The sequence below is a fragment of the Suricata suricatta genome, chromosome 16 (assembly GCF_006229205.1).
Source record: "Suricata suricatta isolate VVHF042 chromosome 16, meerkat_22Aug2017_6uvM2_HiC, whole genome shotgun sequence".
Taxonomy (NCBI): Eukaryota; Metazoa; Chordata; class Mammalia; order Carnivora; family Herpestidae; genus Suricata; species Suricata suricatta.
Genome location: NC_043715.1, coordinates 12,360,340 through 12,379,714, shown reverse-complemented (window position 1 = coordinate 12,379,714; position 19,375 = coordinate 12,360,340). Strand labels below are relative to the sequence as shown.

The following is a 19,375-nucleotide window of genomic DNA, read 5'->3' as shown; positions in this document are numbered from 1 at the left end:
AAAAAAAAATTTCGTATGTAAGTTCCCTTCACTATTATTAAAATCGCCACCTACCCCCCCCAAAAAAAATGAGGACACCAAACCTCAGAAAGTTTGGCAACTAGCCCAAGGTCACATGGTAGCAAGTGGGAGAGGAAGTATTAAATCTAAGTAGGTCTGGCCCCACAGCCTTGCCGCTGTCTCTGCATTAGGGGGCGGTCTGCACGCAAAATGAAAAGACCACGTGCCCCTCCCCACCCCGCAGCTTTCTGCTGTTAGAAGAACCCCCTGTGGGGCCAAGAGAGGCCCACTTCAGGGGATGGAGCCCACAAGGATCTGGAGGTGGAGGGGGGACCTGAGCACCCTGCGACTTCAGACTCAGAACCCAGAGGCTGCATGCATGACTTGAGCCGGTCAAGGCAGGCCACTGTGGCCAGACCTCGGGGCCAGTGGCCTAGAAAGGAGCCATTCCTCGTCACCATGGATGGGTTGGCCCTCTGTTTCCTCAGAGGCTGTGGACCTTGCTCTTTCGTCTCCCCTAATCCCTCCTAGTCTGGGTTTACACAGGGCTGGGAACTCAGCTTTCTTGCCTTCACAGCTGAGCAGCTAGCTGGTCAGAGACATCCTTGGTTCTGCCAAGCCCACGAGAAGGCTCCTCACAGAAAGGGCCCACCGTCACCACCCCACCAGGGCTGATGATGCTAAGATTTCGATTAGCAGGTAATCAGTCTCCGAAGCAGCATATACAGGGGACAGGGGAACGAAGGAGAGGAAGAGCTGAATTAATTCAGATTCAGGAAGTTCTGGGCCCAATAGGGTACCCTCCCTTTCCTTCTGAGCACATTCCACTTCTCCCAGCATCCTTCATCTCTCCCAGAACTCCCCTCTTCTCCCAGCATCCCTCATCTCTCCCAGCATCTCCCACTTCCCAGCATTCCTCATCTCTCCCAACATCCCTCATCTCTCTCAGAACCCCTCACTTTTCCCATCATCCCTCATCTCTCCCATAATCCCCAACTTCTCCTGGCATCCCTCAACTCTCCTAGCATTTTCCACCCCTCTCAGCATCTCTCATCTCTCCCAGAACCCCCTCCTCTCCCAGTGTCCCTTCATCTTTCCCAGCATTCCCTCACTTTTCCCAAATGCTTTCTCCCAGGTCCAATCCACAAACACTATCAACAGATTCTCACATCAACCAGTAAGTTACCATCAAGGAAGTGTTTTTTATCAAGTTTAATGCACAAGTGACTGCAAAATGCACCAATATTTTATATTCCACTAAGAAAAAAGGGGAGCTCAACTATCAATTACATCATGATATGCCATTGACCCCGATTTCAGAGACATTAAAATGTGGGAAGTGAGACAAAGGTGTATTTTACAATCTGTGGAAGATAGGAACACCAAGAGCCCTGTGATTCACTTGCTTTTCTGCCCGAGGGTTACAGAGTATTTCCATGTGCATCACCTCACTGCCAATGGCTAGTATGCAAGCACTATATATGCCCATCCTAGACTCTGGGGGATTCAATCTCTGCTCTTCTAGAAATCACAGTCTAGGTGGTGATCTTGGAAGCAGGCCAAAAGAACATCTGCAGGATAGTTAAAGGCCAGACTCTATGGTGCGAACAACAAACATCATAGGTTTTTGGAGAAGGGATGGACTGGCATTGGCCTATTGGTCAAAGGCGGCTTCGTGCAAGGGTGGAGAATGGGTAAGAGAAAAGGCACTGAGGAGGAGAAGTGGGGGTAAAGCCAACAAGGCATGGAGAAGAGGCCCACGTAGCAGATACTCTGGACAGCAAAGGGCAGGTTACTTATATGGAGCAAAGCAGCTGCGCTGGGGTGTCATGGAATCTACACCGAACAGGCAGGATGAGGCCAGACTACAGATGTGCTGAAAGCCCAGGAGTTACTGATGTGACATGCAGCAGGGACCCAGTGCCGATTCTTGAGCCGGGGAGTGACCTGCTAAGCACATTAATTTAGGGAGCACTGATGTGCAAGATGAGAAGGAGGCCGGAGCTGGAGGCAAGAATACCAACCGTCCCCCCAAGCCCTGTGGTAAAGGAAGTAGCCTCTGGTGGGGAAGGGGGGCGTCTGACGGAGGCTCATGGGCCTGGAGGGCGCCGAGGGGCAGTTCTCACAGGCGGTTTGAACCCAGCCTAGATGGAAAAAAGTCCTAGATCCTTTTAAGAACTGTCTCTTCAAGACACTGGCCTCTCAGGCATTTCCCTGGCATATGTATTCCAGGGAATATAACTGTATAAAGAGCCATCATCTAGTCAATAAAATTGGTGCCATTCAATAGAAGCAGGGGCTGAAGGACACACTGTTTACATTTGTACAGAATGTCATCATCATGTAAGTGAATCCTTTCTGCCTTTAGCAATTAAAGAGCTGCATTTGGTAAGAGGTACATATGTCTGATACATGTTCATTGATAAAATATTCCAATTTTCCTGCATTGGCCCTACCTGACAATTTGTAATCAAACCATAAACTCATTTGAACCCTGTGAAGGAGTAACTCCTCTTACAAGGTGAGCCCTGAGAATATAACCAAATGAGAAATGGCCCAAAACAGCACCATTTGGAGAGGCAAGAGCCAGAGGACTACCCAGAGCCGGACGGAGGGTAAGCAAGCATCTGAGCTGTTTAAGTGCTTCATGTACAAAGGTATCAGGCTGGAGAGAAAGACTCCTGTTGCGTGTGCCTCTGCCTGCGGTGCCCCCGAGGGTGCTCTGTGACACTACAGAGGCAATGCAGTGTTGCGGCAGGAGTACAGGTCTGGCTTCAGAGCCCACTTCTCGTGTGTAAAACAGGAATGAGATTTCACTCACTGGCCCTCGTCCTGATCAGTGATGACCTATTATTACTACATGTATGACGCACACACAATAACCAAATGTGAAAATTCTTAGGGCTGAGGGATGAGTGGGGGGCAGCATGCATACGGCTGCAGGGCATCCACTGGCTCCAGTGCCTGAGGCACAGGTGGGAAGTGGGATGCCAGAGAAAGTCCAGTGCCATGTCTAGAAATATTACCTCCAACCGGGCAGGGAGACCCAGGTGGGGAAGCCAACTTGGCCTAGACCTAGACCACTGAGATACTCAGTCCTCAGCCGCCCACTGACTCTCTGGCTCTTCATAGCAGGCCTGTCCTGACCTTCTGTGCCTCTGGGGACACCCTGGCCACTCCCGTGGCAGTGTTGGTCTCAATATGGATAAATCCCTTCTCTCTTAAGGTCAAACAAGGTTAGGCTGGCCCCCAGAAGTATGTGTCTAAGAAGCTAGAGAGGAAACAAAATTAAGGAATTAAAATTAAGGCACCTGGGTGGCTGTCGGTTAAGGGGCCGACTTCAGCTCAGGTCAATGATCTCAAGGTCCAGGAGTTCCAGCCCCACATGGGGCTGTGTGCTGACAGCTCAGAGCCTGGAGCCTGCTTCAGATTCTGTGTCTCCCTCTCTCTCTACCCCTCGCCTGCTCACACACACACTCTCTCTCATCAGTAAATAAACATTGAAAAAAAAATTTTTTTTTCAGTGCAGCCACCTAGAAATAGGATTTCCAAATCCTTGTCCTCTGGCCCCAGACTGGGCCAACAGCCTCCTTAAGCTTCCTCCTCACCCCCTCCCCATCTGTACCTATCTGCCTTGGCAAGGAGCCCTTCCTTCCACAACCTGCTTCCTCTGGCTTTGAGCAGCATCAGCCCTGCCCCCAGCTCTTAGCAGGGCCCAGCCTCTCTCCTTCGGCTCTGGGAGTTCAGGTGGTCCCAGACAGTCCTCCTTTGGTTCCCCAGCCCTCCCATAGGGATAACAATACCTGCCAGGCAGAGTTCCTACAGTTGGAGGTACCAACCCTAACGGATATAAACTCCATGAGACCAGGACGTCCTTTCCTTCTTTGCCCAGCTCCCGTGCTCGGCCCACAGCAAAGGCTCATGAATGTTCGAACTAATGCAAATATTCATATGAGCTTGAGTATGTAATACAATTTCTAAAAAGACACACAAGAACATAGCATCTGTGAATATCTTTGGATAGTTGAAAATAGAGGCCTAAGGAATAAGATACAGAGGGGAAGCTACTTTTCACTGTAAATCTTGAATTTTTTATATCTCTTGAATTTTTTTCCTGTGCACATAGATTACCTATCTGAAATTAAAAACACAGTAACACTTATGTTAGAACCAAAACAATGAAATAGTTTGGTATAAATCTATAAATTATACAGTTGTCAAAACCTATAGAATGTATATCACCAAGAGGGAACACTCATGTAAACTATGACCTTTAGTTAATAATCATGTATCATTATCAATTGTAACAAATGTATCACACTAATAATATATGTTAATAGCAAGAGATACTATGTGTCTGGGGTAGGATGGCTTTATGGAACTCTATGTACCTTCTTTTTTTTAAAAAAAGTTTAGGGTGTCATGCTAAGTGAAATAAGTCAGGCAGAGAAGGATAGATACCATATGTTTGCATTCATAGGTCTAACAGGAGAGACCTGGCAGGGGCCATGGAGAGAGGAAGGGGGAAAGAGAGCGGGGAAGAGTGAGGGACACAGATCAAGGGAGACGACTGAATACTGAAAACAAACCATGGACGAAAGGGGGAGGGGGTGGGGCGGAGGGGGTGATGGTAATGGAGGAGGGCACTTGTGGGGAGAAGCACTGGGTGTTATATGGCAACCAATTTGACAATAAACTATTAAAAAAAAGTTTATTGTGAGAGAGCCTGTGAGCAGGGGAGGGATAAAGAGGGAGAGAGATTCCCAAGCAGGCTCCACCCTGTCAGCGCAGAGCCCAACATAGGGCTTGAATTCACGAACTGTGAGATCATGACCTGAGCCACAATCAAGAGTCAGAGGCCTAACCAACTGAGCCACCCTGGGGCTGTAACTCAGGCAATGTTATGGGCTTTGCAGGCCCAGGGTTTAAGTCCCAGATCCTGAACCAGCCTCAGCCTCTCGCTCTGGGGTTAAGAGTCAGGTCTTACAGGTTGGGTTAAGGGTTCCAGAACTCTGGTCAGGGCAGTGTGACAGTCAAAAATTGCATTGTTGGGGCACCTGGGTGGCACGGTCAGTTAAGCATCCGACTTCAGCTCAGGTCATGATGTCATGGTTCGTGAGACTGAGTCCTGGATCGGGCTCTCTGCGGTCGGCATGGAGCCTGCTTCAGATTCTATCTTCCCTCTCTCTGCCCCTCTGTGGCTCACTGTCTCTCACTCAAAAATAAATAAAATAAACGTTTAAAAAATTATGTTGCCTGTGTGATTTCCTTGGGAAAGGGGAGGAGTGGCCTTCCTTGGCCAGGAGGGAGAAACTAGGGCAGTGAGGACCAGCAGGCACCCTCTGCATAAGTGTCACTCAAGAAAGGTTTCCCAACTGTGGAAAGACACAGGAAAGTACCTGGCCCCGGCCCAGCCTCCACTGGGCCAGCTAGTCTGCTGGCCTCTGTGAATCACAGCTTCACTGGGCCCTGGGACAGCTCCTCCAAGGAGGCACGCAGGAGGGCCTGCAATCCAGTGTGGTGGAGGTGACAAGGTACCTGCAGAGCAAGGGAGGCCAAGAGGACTACCACCCATCCCTGGTGTGCCCCTTCCCCTGGGGCTCCCTGGGTAGTCCCCAATCACCATCTTCATCTATAAAAGAGCACTACCAAGGCCCACTCCCAGGGCAGCTGGGGGAGAGAGAGCTTAAATGTAGTTATTCCACCAAGCAGTGAGTGGAACTAATACTGCGGTCAGATCAACAGCTGACACAGAGCCTCGAGGGCAGTAGCAGAGAGGGGGGAAATCTGGGCTTTGGAACATATGATTTAACCTCTCTGACCCTTAGCCTCCTCATCTCTAAAATGGGAATGATACAGTCCTTCATCTCCCAGGTTCCTCATGAATTCAGTGAGAGCTTAGAAATGTGCCTGGTACAGAAATGTCCCTAAATGATAGCTCCCTGTGCCTCCATACGGTACGAGTGCCACCCCAGCCAAGTGGGTCATTCTGGGTAAATCACCATCCCTGCCAAGGCTTCCTCTGCTTAGCTGTGAGGACAGAGGAAGGCACCGTATTGCCACCACTAGGGATAGAATTTATTGCCTTGTGGGTACTAGACTGGGAACTTGGACAAATTGAATCATGTGGACAAGGTCTTGGCACCAAGAGAGCGAAGTTGGAAAAAACACTTGCAAAAAAGGAAAATGTACTCAGCAGCCACGGGATAGACTAAGCTCCGGAAGATAGTTAAGGAGGCTCTCAATAATGGAAGAAGGGGGACATTGAGCAACAGAGAGGCTGGCTCCCAGTCAAGGCCAATGCTGTCTGCACAGTGTTATCCATGTACCCTGGGGACCCAAGCAAGCTTGGCCTAACTCTGCAAAGGAGCCAGCCAGAGAGGGGGGAACAGTGTGGATTCACCTGGCTAGAGGAGGCGGCGGCTGCTGAATCCATCCCTGTGAGAGTGTCAGGGCCCAGAATTGTCAGCCAGGCTCAGGGGGATAGGGAGCAGTCAACTTGTGGCAGGCGGGTTTTGTAGATTTCCACCCAGCATAGAGGATCTAGGTTTAAATCCCAGCTCCCCCATCTATTGGCAACCTTGAGCAGGTGACTTAAACCCTGGGCCTTCAGTTCCCACCTGTAAAATGGGGATATAGCAGCACCCACTGCACAGGGTAGTGGTGAGAACTTGAGATCAAGCCTGTTGAGCATTTAACACAGTGCTTACCCAAAGTAAATGGCAGCAGCTATTTTTACTGTCATTTAGGGGAGAGCTGGAAGCAAGTCTTCCCACGTGCCTGCTCCCTCCCTCCGACTTGGGTCCCACCTTCACAGAGGTCTGTTATATGTGACTGGACTGGATCACATCAGAGAGACAGAGAGCCTAGGAGAGCCTCTGCCTCCACCACTGCCTCATCCAGGAGTTTCCTCTGCAGTTTGCTAAGTCTCCCCTTACATGCCTCCACTAACGGGAGTGCTCCACATTTGGATGGCTCTGATCACAAGTCCTCTATTGGGACTGAAATTGTGCAAACTGCCCTTTAGTGGAAGTGATCGTTCTGCCAGGGACTTTCCAGTGTCTGGAATCCACCCACCCTGCAAACGCTAGGATCACTCTGAGCAGGGCCCTAGGCAATCCTCCAGGGAGTCTCCCCGGAACCACACACTGAGCATCTCGTGCAGAATTGTACTCCCAAGAACACACACGTATCCCCAACACCCAGGTCCATAAGGCAGAAAGTCTTAAATCTCCCCAGACCTAACACTAACAATAATTCGCATACACTGCCTCACAAAACCCTGTGAGGCATATAATAGTTTTTCTTCAATTTTATAAATTGTGGGGGCACCTGTGTGGCTCAGTCAGTTAAGCATCCAACTTTGGCTCAGGTCATGATCTTGCAGTTTGTGAGTTTGAGACCCGTGTCAGGCTCTGTACTCAAGAGCTTGGAGCCTGCTTTGGATTCTGTGTCTCCATCTCTCTCTGCCCCTCCCTTGCCCCAACTATCTCTTTCTCTCAAAAATAACATTAAAAATTTTTTTAATTGTGATAAAATGCATATGAAATAACAAAATCTTAACCATTTCTAAGTGCACTGGCATGAAGTATTTATAAGGTTATGCATCCAACCCTACCTCCTTCTCCACAACGCTTCATCTTGCGAAACTGAAACTCTGTACCCATGAAATAGTAACTGTTCATTCCTCCCTCCAGTTCCTGGCAACCACCACTCTACTTTCTGTTTCCATAATTTTGACAACACTAAGTGCCTCATAAAAGTGGAATCATACAGTATTTGTATTTCTTGTCTGGCTCATTTCACTTACCATAGCTGCCTCAAGGTTCATCCAAGTTGAAGCATGTGTCAGAATTTCCTTCCATTTTAAAGCTGAGTAAGATTCCATTGCACATATATATACATATATATACCTAGCGTATCCATTCTTCTGCTGATGGACACCTGAATTACTTCTACCTTTTGGCTATTGCAAACAATGCTGCTATAAACATGGGTGTACTATCTCTTCAAGACCCAGCTTTCTTTTGAATATATACCCAGCAGTGGGATTGCTGAATCATAGGTTTGTTTTTTTTTTTTTAGTTTTTCGAGGAACTGCCAAACTGTTTTCCATAGCATCTGTACAATCCCACTAACAGAGCACTAGGGTTCTAATTTTTCAGTATCCTTGCCCACACCTGTTATTGTTTTTTTATGGTAGCCATCCTAAAGCTTATAAGACCTATAGGGAGAGCCTATTTTTATCCCTACTCTACAGTTGAGCAGTGTGGGATTGGAGAGGCACTGTGACTTGCCCACAGACAGCACATGGCAGAGCTGGGATTCAAGTTCAGGGCTGTCTGCAACTGTATGATAATCTCAACAGCCCCCCTTCTGGTAAATCCTTACTGTACAGCTGGTCAGTGACCACCCCGGGGCCTCCAATGTCCTCACAGAGCTCTGTTCAGGGCCCGGGTAGGGAGGAGACAGTGATCTGGAAGATACCCCCAGGGCAACCACCCGAGCCCCCTGGCTCTTCCAGGCCCAGGAGACTCTGAAATTAGCATCTAACAAAGGCTTCACCCTGCCCAGCCCACAGAGTCTTTGGCAGGGAGGTCTCTTCAGGAGGGCTTGCTTTCATGCTGATCTGGCTGCAGCAGAGAGTAAGGTTCAGGACCTGCTCCACAGCATCTAGATGGGAACGCAGGAAGGAAGGGGGTATGGACCTAAAGAGGCACCCAGGCAGCTCTCTTGAGATTCTCCAATGCAGTGGGGCCAAGACCACAGTGGCCAGAGGGTGGGCCTTAGAAGTCACCCAACCAACTAGCATTCAGACGCAGAGCCTGGTGCATTCCCGGTGGTGCTGTCATATCCCATTTACGTGACGGTGGGCAAGCTAGAATTCCCTTACGCCCGAGTTTCTTCCTCTGTAAAATCAGGACGACTAAGTCAAAGCTTGCAGATAACTGTGGGTACTAAATGAGCGCTAGATCCACAATTCCAGGCTGAAGACCTGTGCTGACTGTGCCAGCACCACTGCCTCCTCTTCCGCCCCTGCCAGTCCTACCCCGAGGCCACACCTATCCTGCCCCTCCCTCTCCTACACAGGTCTGCCCCCCACCAACGGGGGACTGACTGGCAGAGCCTTGAGATTAATGATCCAGCCTCCCACGTGACTCCTTTGAGGAGCAACACATTTGAATGCATTAGTTCTGATCTGCTTCTTAGAAAAACAAATAAATAAGGGGCACCTGGCTGGCTCAGTGGGAAGAGCATTCGACTCTGGATCTTGGGCTTGTGATCCTGAACCCACCTTGGGTGTAGAAATTACTTAAATAAAACTTAAAAGAAAACACAAAGTAACAATAACCTCTTGGGGTAAACAAAGACATGGTCACAAAGATGGTTGCTACTACATTATTTATAACAATGATAATTTCATAGCACCCTGAATTTCATCCATAGGGACTAGCTGAATTAGCACCCTACCACAAGATGGAAGAGTATATGGCGACTATAAATTATAATGGAACTCCGTATTTATCAGCATTTCCGTGGCAATAAAGGTTGAGTGGTGGAGAAACACAGGTTATAAGAAAGTCATGTGTAGATGATCTCATAGGACACAGAGCTGTGTGTGTGTATACACATGAAAGATGCTCAGGTATGGTTTCCTGATCAGTAGCAACAGCATCACCTAAGAGCTTGTTAGAAATCCAGAACCCTGGGGCCACCTCAGGCTTTCAGGAATCAGAATTTAACAAAATCCCCAGGTGGGTTATGTGCAGGGTACAGGTGAAAGCAATAAAGGCATTGTCCAGAGAGTTGCCAGTAATATATTAGAGAATGGTTATGTCTGGAGGAGGGGTGGGATTGGGATTTTCTTTTCTTCCTGTGCTTTTCTGAATTGTTATTTTTCCTAATAAACATGTCATGAAAAAATAAAGCTATTAAAATGCTTGTAAAGATAAAGATCCAAAACTATAAAACTCATAGAAGAAAATACAGGTAAAAAGCTTTGTGACACTGGACTTAGCAATTATTTCTTAGATATGGGACCAAAAGCACAGGCAACAAAAGCAGAAATAGATAAATGGGACTATACCAAAACTGAACATTTTTGTTTATCAAAGGACATGATCAACATAATGAACGGGCAACCTATGGAATGGAAAAATACATATACAAATGTGATAAAGAGTTAATATCTAGAATATATAAAAACTCCTACAACTCAACAAAAAATCAAATAACCTGACTGGAAAAAAAATGGACAAAGGATATAAACAAGTATTTCCCCAAATAAGATATACAAATGTAAAACAGGTATATGAAAAGATACTTGGCATCACTAAACACCAGGAAAATGCAAATCAAAACCACCATGCAGAAAGTCACATGTTGGTGAGGATGTGGAAAAATTGGAAGTTCTTCAGGTACAGCCATTGGCCCTGGCCGGGATGCATAGATAAAACTCTCTTAACAGCCCCTGGGAAGCTCAGGACATAGGTTCCCAGGCTAAATGCAGCTCAGTTCCCCGGGGACACCACCCTGTAGTCATGGGACATAGCCCTCGTGCATAAGTGTGTAAGACAGCCAGAGCCCAGAACTCCCCTGGGATTGTTGCAGGCCTGGAGGCCACAGTTCTCAGACTTCCGAGGAGTCTCCTGGGTTAAAGGGCCATATTACCCATTTCAAACAAAACGCCTTTACCAAGGCTGGGACCGGGCCAGCCACCAGACAGTACTGCCTGGGAGGTGCGGTGAAGGGAGCGGGGGTGGGGGGTTGGGGGGGTGTAATTTCAGCTTCCAAAGACATTTTGCAGACCCCCAGAAGGAAAGAGCTATAGGAAGCCTAACTGCCCTGAACCCTCAACTGAGGCAGAAGAGGAGATCCACCCACTCTGGGATGAGAACCCCAGAACCCAGCTCCCCAACTTTCAGGTCAGGCTCCCCCACACTGAGCCTATCCTAAGAATTCCACTCTGTGCATTTATTTATTTGGGGTACCTTTAAAGCCTTTCAGACGTGATGGAAGGCTGGGTCCATTTCAGGCCTCCAAAACCATCCCCTTAAGTTGCCAGAATAGGCATTCCCAACTCTGCTTAAATCCTCACATCCATAAGATAAAGTCGTATTCTCACTTGACCTTCAAAATTTAGTCCCCACTGACTCCTCTCACCTCCTATCCCACTCTCCCAGTCCTGCAGCCTCTTGAACTCCCTCCCTCCCTGCCAGCTCCTGCCCTAAATTCAGCTTTCTCCCATTTCTGCCTAATGGACTATTCTTCCTTCGTAAGCAGGGAGCTGTCCTGGAGCACCCAGGCTGCCTTGATCAGTCTGCTCCGCTCCCATGACAGCTGTGTGCCTGTATCAAGCGCATGGAACTTGTCGTATGCATCTCGCCCCAGTTTCCAGCACCATGGCCAGCTAGCCCAATAAAAAACTGCTCACCAAGAAAATGAGCACATGAGTTTTCTGCCCTTCTTTTATGGTGAATTCTGGTATCTTCCCAAAAGCTCTGGAGCATGGCTTTGACCTTCCACAGTAATGCACCGCTATGTGCTAAACACTTTACCTATATTATCTCATGTAATTCTACGGCAAAGACATTAATATTTCGATCTTACAGATGAAGACAGTGATGCTCAGAAAAGTTCAATGACTGTCCACAACCAGGATTGGAACCCAGCCTGACCACCCTGTGCTTATTCCACTGACCCTCAGAGGTGGCCTCCAAATAGCCTACTAGACTGGGAAACAGAAGGTGTGCCCCTAGACTTCTCTGCTCTGTCCAGGGATCCTGTAAACCTGTGCTTTGACAAAGGTGCCTGGGAGATGGAAGGGTGACATCTAGATCAGGTGGCAGGAGGAGACCAAGAGCCTGGGGTCCTTCAGAAAGAGGTTCACCTGACCTGCTGTCCTCTGGCACTTAGCCCTCCAGCCTTAGCACAGATAGGGGCCTAAGTAAAAAAAAAAAAAAAAAAAAAAAAAAAAAAAAAAAAAAAAAAAAAAAAAAAAAAAAAAAAAAAAAAAGTTCTGTAGCAGGAGAGAAGACTTTCACTCCAGTTACAGTGAGGCTAGGTAAGAGTCAGGGAGTCAAGAAGATGCCCTTGAGGTGACTTTCTCAATTCTGCCCAACTAGTATGAGCCAGGGAAAGCCCCAGGCTTTAAAAGCCTTCCAAGGGGGTACTTAATAAGTGCCAGACATTGTGCCAGTGACTTACATATCCTGTATTACCAAGAACTTTTATAAATCTCTATTTTGCATGTGAACTAACTGAGGCACAATTATTAGCTGAGAGTTCAAGGTCACGCAGCTATTCATACACACCCAGGCTTGCCGGCCTTCAAAGGCCAAGTCTTAACCACTATGCAGACTGCCTCCTTCCTGAAAATTAGTCAGAGAAAACAAGTTCCTCACCCACCCTCTCATACCATCATGGTTCTGGAAATTAGGAATTAGCATATAATTCTTGAATGAGCTGCCCTGCATGTGTAACATGAACTGAGCTACAAAAATGTTCTTGCCCGTTGCCCCAAGTATTCATTTTTTGATGGAGAACAAACTCCAAGAAGAGGGGGAAAATATCTAAAAAACCAGAAAAGGTTATTTTCACAGGATTGTCCATAGAAGTCAAATTACTAATTGCAAAACACCTGGAAGCAACCCAACTCCACGAATAAGGGGCAAAGGCTGCTCATGCTGGGTGCGTTTGTTAATGCGGCAGATACCACGTAAACCTTTAAAATGACAAGCAGTTAGTTGGTTTTTGTGCATTTAAATGCAAAGTGCAAAAACAGAACCCATTTTCATTTCAGAATATCATCCGAACGAGGAAGGCTCACACATGCCCTTTCTTTCAAAAAACTTTAAATCAATTTTTGATAAGGTAATTCACATGTAATTCACACAGACTACATAAAAATCTAAAGACCTAAAGCAATATGCATGGAGCAGGTCCCAGTAACCCATAACAACCACTTAAAAATATGGCTCTGATATACAAAACTCAGAAGCGAACAGGGAAAAGTAACTTGCTTTATGGTTATTTGGATCTTTTTTCCTGCAAGTCTAAAGAAACACAGAGCAGTGAATTCGCACTATTTCAGAGACATAGTTCACAGCTTCTTGCCTGGGACTTTTTCAAGTCTTGCTCAATTCTCTCTTGCTGTGATCTGTGAAAGCAGCAGCTAAGTTGAGGTGAAGTCAGGAAGAGAAAACCATGTGAGAAAAAAATGAATGCCTTCTTACCTGTTCACCCATGAGGACACAGTCTTCTAGAGCTTTGCTGATTTTAAGGGGGCTCCAGTGTAGGAGCAGGACTCGCAGGTGCCAGAAGAGAGGTTGCTGCTCCCCCCAGCCCACAATCCGGCTTCCCGACTGATGGGAACGGCGGGGAAAGCAGGCCACTGCAGCTCCCTGCTCCCAAATGAGAAACTGAAGCCAAGCAAGGGCGGGGCAGGGCCACGTGTCCCCAGCCTGCCTTGGGAGCGTGGGTAGGAGGGGGCTATAAGCCCAGAGGAACAGCCAGGAACTGTTTCCTCACTGAGGACGCCTGGCAAACTAATGGCAGGAGTCCCCATAATCAAATTTTGGCTCCCAGGCAGGAGAAGGAGCCAACTCTTCTCCAGAACACATTTATTCTGTTAAAAAACTCTACTTACAAAACTTAATAAGGTAATTAGGTAGTGATTGGAGGGCACGTGTAGGCAGAAGCACAGATGGGAGAAAAGGCCTTTGATAAGTATCACCAGTGTTGAGAACTCATCAACTGCCCGGTCTGCAGATGGGAGACCTGAGCCGGGGGTGAAGTATCTCACCTCAGATCACATGGCCAACGCTTCCTGACACAACTGTTCTGCTGTGATTCGTGGTAGGACACACAGCACAGGAGTTCCTGAGGACGTAGGAGCGAGGCCCTTTGCTCAGCCCCATCTCCAACAAAGGCACCTGCACTCTACCTGGGTCAGATCGAATGCTGAGAATAGCTCTGCCCGCAGTTCTGTGGGCACCAGCTGGGCACATCTCCACCTGGCTTTTACAGCCAGCTCCCTGACTCAGTATTTGGAGTCGTTAGGGGCGGGGCAACCTCCCAAAGGATCCTTTAGCTTCTCCACCTGTGGACATTACAAGCAGGAATCAGGGGAGAGGGGACAGGGCTGTGTTCAAAGCATCAAACTATCCAAGACAATAATTTGCAGTTTCTCTGAACATGAGCACAGACTATTAAAGGGCCCCTGAATCTAGCATTCCACAGCACCTCGTTTGAGAAATGCTACCCTAAAAGATGTTAGTATGTCTTCTTCTGAATGTCAATGCCTGGCACGAGTAGTTGTTCAAGAAATTATTTCTCAATTAGGTTGACAAAACTGGATTCCTTTGGTCCTGAACTTCCAGGACAAGGCCCATAATAATGAAATGCACTTGGCTAATTCCCCACCTTCATCCCCGAGACTATGGCTACTCTGACCACACCCTCTACAAGGCTTTGGCAGAGCTCTATCAAGTTGATTTATATCAGTCAGGTGGAGATGATGGGGTAACAGCTACGAGATCTCAGTGGAGCTCAGGAAGCCTGAATTAACTCCAATGAGGCCCCTCCAAGATCACTTGGCTTGCAATGATATCCCTTCCTATCAAAGCATTGCACATAGGATTGCAGTTCAAGACGGAGATGGCTGTAGGCTCCTCAGGCTTCCAGACCCAAGTTCAGTGGCCACACCTCCTCAGATCCCCTGGAAGCTCAGCAAAGACACTTTGCTATTACCATGAGCCCTGAAGGTTGGCTCTATTCTACTTTACAGACAGGAAACTGAGACCATGCTTACAGACTGGTGAACCCAGGTCATAGTACTGCGTTCAGGCAGGACTTTCTCTGGCCTTTACTTCTGACACCTGCTTGGGATTTGGCAGGCAGGATCTTGATTCTGCTTTCCACGGTGAGGCGGCCTTTCTCTAGCTGCAGCATCAGCTCCTGACAGGCAAGACAATCCCCAGCCTGCCTTGTGTTTAATAGCACTAGGACCTGATAACCTACAAGAAATGCTGATGCTTCTCTAGATCATCATGTCTATTATTAAAATTATTAAACGTGTGAAAACTCTCGCCAAATGAGCTAATTCAAAGCAACTTCCATTCCCTGAGATTTTGTTTGTTGTCAGAGAAGGGAACAAATTCTGCTGGGAGGGCCTGTAAACAGAAAATGTGAGGACCAGCCTCTAGAAGGCAGAGTTAGAGTTGGAGAACGGAGATGGATCTGCCTCTGGGATTACGACAAAACCCACTGGGTACGAAAAGATTCTGAATTTGGGGGGTGAAGGTGGGGTTGGGTGGTGTTGACAGATGCCTCGAGCTACTTCTAGTTGAGTCTCCCAGCCTTTCGTTCCCAAGGCTATTTATTTATTTGGCTTTATTTTGAACAAGAAACAATGTTCCCTCATTCCTCATCCAACCTGATGATTTCCATGTCTGATGACCACCAGGTTGTGAAATATACAGATACCCAGATACCAGTAGAGATTAAGTGATTTGGAGCCGCATGTCAGGCTCTGTGCTGACAGCTCAGAGCCTGGTGCCTGTTCAGATTCTGTCTCCCCCCCATCTTTCTCTCCCCTGCTAACACTCTCAAAAATAAACATTAAAAAACAATTATGGGGGGGCACCTGGGTGGTTCAGTCAATTAAGCTTCCGACTTCAGCTCAGGTCATGGTCTCACAGTTCGTGGGTTCAAGCCCTGCGTCAGCTTCTATGCTGACGGCTTGGAGCCTGGAGGCTGCTTTACATTCTGTGTCTCCCTCCCTCTCTCACGCTCTTTGTCCATCAAAAATAAATAAACCTTAAAAAAATTTAAAAAAATTTTTTTTTCAAGTTATCTGAGAGTAAAATCTGGTGACCTATTCTGACAAACTCAGATGATCCTAATAGAGGTTTCCCTGTTTCTGTACCCACACTTGGCTGCCCACCCGCCACCTCCTCATTTTTCAAAGTTGGGATCTTGTGACTTTTCCTAGAAGTCGCAAGGCCATGCCTGTTTTATCTGAGGAGACCAGAGACAGAGATCGTGGCTCTTCAGAAACTTGTCACAAGGTTCTTTGGCAGACTCACCAAAACTGATAGGTTATAAAAACTCTTCTCCAACTTCTGGGTACAAAGCAGACCTGTAAAGAGGTGGCACAGAGTATGTGCTTGGTAAATGCTGGTAGAATAAATGAATTTATAGCAGCATCTTCTAGTGAGCCGCTTGTGCCCTTTTTTGGGGTCTTGTCTTCTGATGTTGGTTTTCAAGCTTGTGCAGAAACCGTTGGCTATGCTGGTACAGACTGCTGAAGGGGACTCTTCTGACTGCTCTGTAGTATGTATCTGCAGGCTCCAGTTCACTTAACTTCACATAAGTCCACGCATTGGACTATCAGGTCCCCAAAGGTAAATCAGCCACTGACCACAGATGTTCACTGACTCCCTATCACGTACCCAAGAGTAAGCCATCTGGCCCCACAGTTACTTTTTTTGGTTAAGGTTTGATTTCAGCAGCAGAGACGGTTCTTCTGAGCTCTTGATATAGCCCTCAAATGTATTTTAAAGATACAATAAACAAAATATTCACACACAATATTCCATATGGAAATGAGCAAGTGGATGACTCAGGCAAACACATGTCATTTCTACTTTGAATAGAAACCACATTTAGGAATTTTTTAAAAAGTGAAAGCCAGGTTGATCTCATCTGAAGAATGCTCCCAACATCTCTGGCTTCCCACTGATGAGAAGCTCAAGAGAGGCTGCATCACGGGAGCAGCACACATTCTGGTGACCAGCACTCTCCCCATGAGAGACGTGAACTCCAACAACCTTTCCCAGCCAGAGCCTTGCTAGCAATACATTCAAAGAAACCAAGAAAAGCAACATTCCAGTCATAGTCCAACTTGAGCCCCCTCCCCCTGAGGAATGCTATTCTTGGCAAGATATCCTCCAAAGGAAACAACATCTGCAGAACCCCTACCCATGAGGTCAGGGAAAGATGAGACAGCTGAAAACTTTTCAGTCCTTTATTAGACCCACGTTGCAGGGACTTAACAGAACAGCAGGATGGGAGTGATCCTAGTAACTAAGGGCAAATGCCTCAGGGTCTTGACATTATCCCTTAGAAGTTCCATGGCAGACTCTGATACACTTTGCAAGGCTACACACAGAGTTCCCCATTTACCTGGCTGCTTCATTAGCCCCCCCTTAACACCTACACAGATGGGGTTTGTAATTTAGCCTCATTCCATCACCAAGTATTTATTAAACCAATTTTGTAGGCTCTGGAGCAATAACTATGAACTAGACAAAATTTCTGAGCTCAACAAATTCAAGCCTAATTCCTTGTGCCTGTGCTCCAGAAATTCTACTTGCAGACAACAAGCAAATTTTTGGATAGCAAAATACCATGATTTCATTCACATGTAGAATTTAAGAAACAACTAAACAAAGAAAAAAAGAGACCAAAAAACCCAGACTCTTAAATACAGAGAATAACTGATGGTTGCCAGAGGGGAGGAATGTAGGAGGAAGGATAATATAAAGAGGATCAAGAGTACACTTATCTTGATGAGCACTGATTAATGTATAAAATTTCTGAATCATTATGTTGTACACCTGGCTCTGATAGCACTGTATGTTAATCATCTTTCAATTTTTAAAAATGGGTAAAGGAACATTTCACATAGACATTTCGCAATGTAGATATAGACAGATGGCCAACAGACACATGAAAGGATGCTCAACATTACTAGACATTAAGGAAATGTCTATCAAAACTACAATGAGGTATCACCTCAAGCCTGTTAGAATGGCCATCATCAAAAAAATAACAAATGCTGGAAAAAATGTGGAGAAAAGGAAAGGAAACCCTTGTCTACTGTTGGTGGGATTGTAAACTGGCATAGCCACTATGAAAAACAGTATTGAGAAACCTCAAATTGCTGTGATCCAGCAATTTCACTTCTGGGAATATATCCAAAAGAAATGAAAACACTAAGTCAAAAAGGTATCTACACCCATATGTTCACAGTAGTGTTATTTACAAGAGCCAAGACATGGAAACAACAATCAATGGATAAATGAATAAGAAGTTGTGGTAGTTCAACAAATGATGGTGTTGGAACTCCCAACTGGACAGCTACATGCAAAGCAATAAAACTGGACCACTCTCTTACGCCACACACAAAAATAAACTCAAAATGGATTAAAGATCTAAATGTAAGACTTGAAACCATAAAAATCCTTAAAGAGAGCATAGGCAATAATGTCTATGACACTGGCCAAACCAACATTTTTCTAGAGATATCTCCTGAGGCAAGGGAAATAAAAGCAAAAATAAATTACTGGGACCACATCGAAATAAAAAGCTTCTGCACAACAAAGGAAACAATCTACGTAAGTAAGAGAACCTACTGAATGGGATAAGATACTTAAAAATGACATATTCAATAAGAGATTAGTATCCAAAATAAAGAAAGAACTGATATAACTCAAAACCCAAAAAACAAATAATCAAATTAAATAAGACGAACATACATTTCTCCAATGAATACACCCAGATGGGAAACAGATACATGAAGAGATGCTCAACACCAATCATCAGGGAAGTGCAAATCAATACTACAATGGGGGTGGGGGGCACCTGGGTGGCTCAGATGGTTAAGTGTTCGACTTCGGCTCAGGTTATGATCTCACAGTTCATGAGTTCGAGCCCCATGTTGGGCTCTGTGCTGACAACTCAAGAGCATGGAGCCTACTTCAGATTTGGTTTCTCGCTTTCTCTCTGCCCCTCTCTTGTTCATCTGCTGTCTCTCTCTCTCTCAAAAAAAGAAACAAAAAGAAAACTATAATGGGTATCACCTCACACCTGTCAGAATGGCTAAAATAAAAAGCCCAAGAAACAAGTGTTGATAGGATGTGGAGAAAAAGGAACCCTTGTGCACTGTCACTGGGAATGCAAACTGGTGCAACCGCCATGGAACACAGCATAGTGGTTCTTCAAAAAGTTAAAAACCAAACTACCTACTATCCAGTAATGGCACTACCAGGTTTTCACCAAAAAAATTACAAAAACACTAATTCAAAGGGATACATGCACTCCTATGTTTATAGCAGCATTATTCACAATAGCCAAATTATGGAAACAGCCTACGTGTCCCATCAATTGAGGAGTGGGTAAAAATGAATATTCGGCCATAAATAAGAAAGCAATTGGGGCGCCTGGGTGGCTCAGTTAATTAAGTGTCCAACTTTGGCTCAGGTCATCTCATGGCTCATGGGTTCATGCCTCAAGTCTGTCTCTGTGCTGACAACTCAGAGTCTGGAGCCTGCTTCAGATTCTGTGTCTCCCTCTCTCCCTTTGCCTCTCC

General features: G+C 46.3%; 1 protein-coding gene across 3 annotated transcripts in view; it reads right to left on the bottom strand.

The window, feature by feature from the left end:
- The window catches only part of IL34 (interleukin 34), a 55,346-nt gene extending 41,948 nt beyond the window's left edge, over window positions 1–13,398 (bottom strand). For all 3 annotated transcript variants that reach the window (XM_029924509.1, XM_029924511.1, XM_029924513.1), the window contains exon 1: window positions 13,236–13,398. The gene's annotated coding sequence lies outside the window, so the exon portion shown is untranslated. The remainder of the gene's footprint in view (window positions 1–13,235) is intronic.
- Between the last annotated feature and the right edge of the window lie 5,977 nt (window positions 13,399–19,375).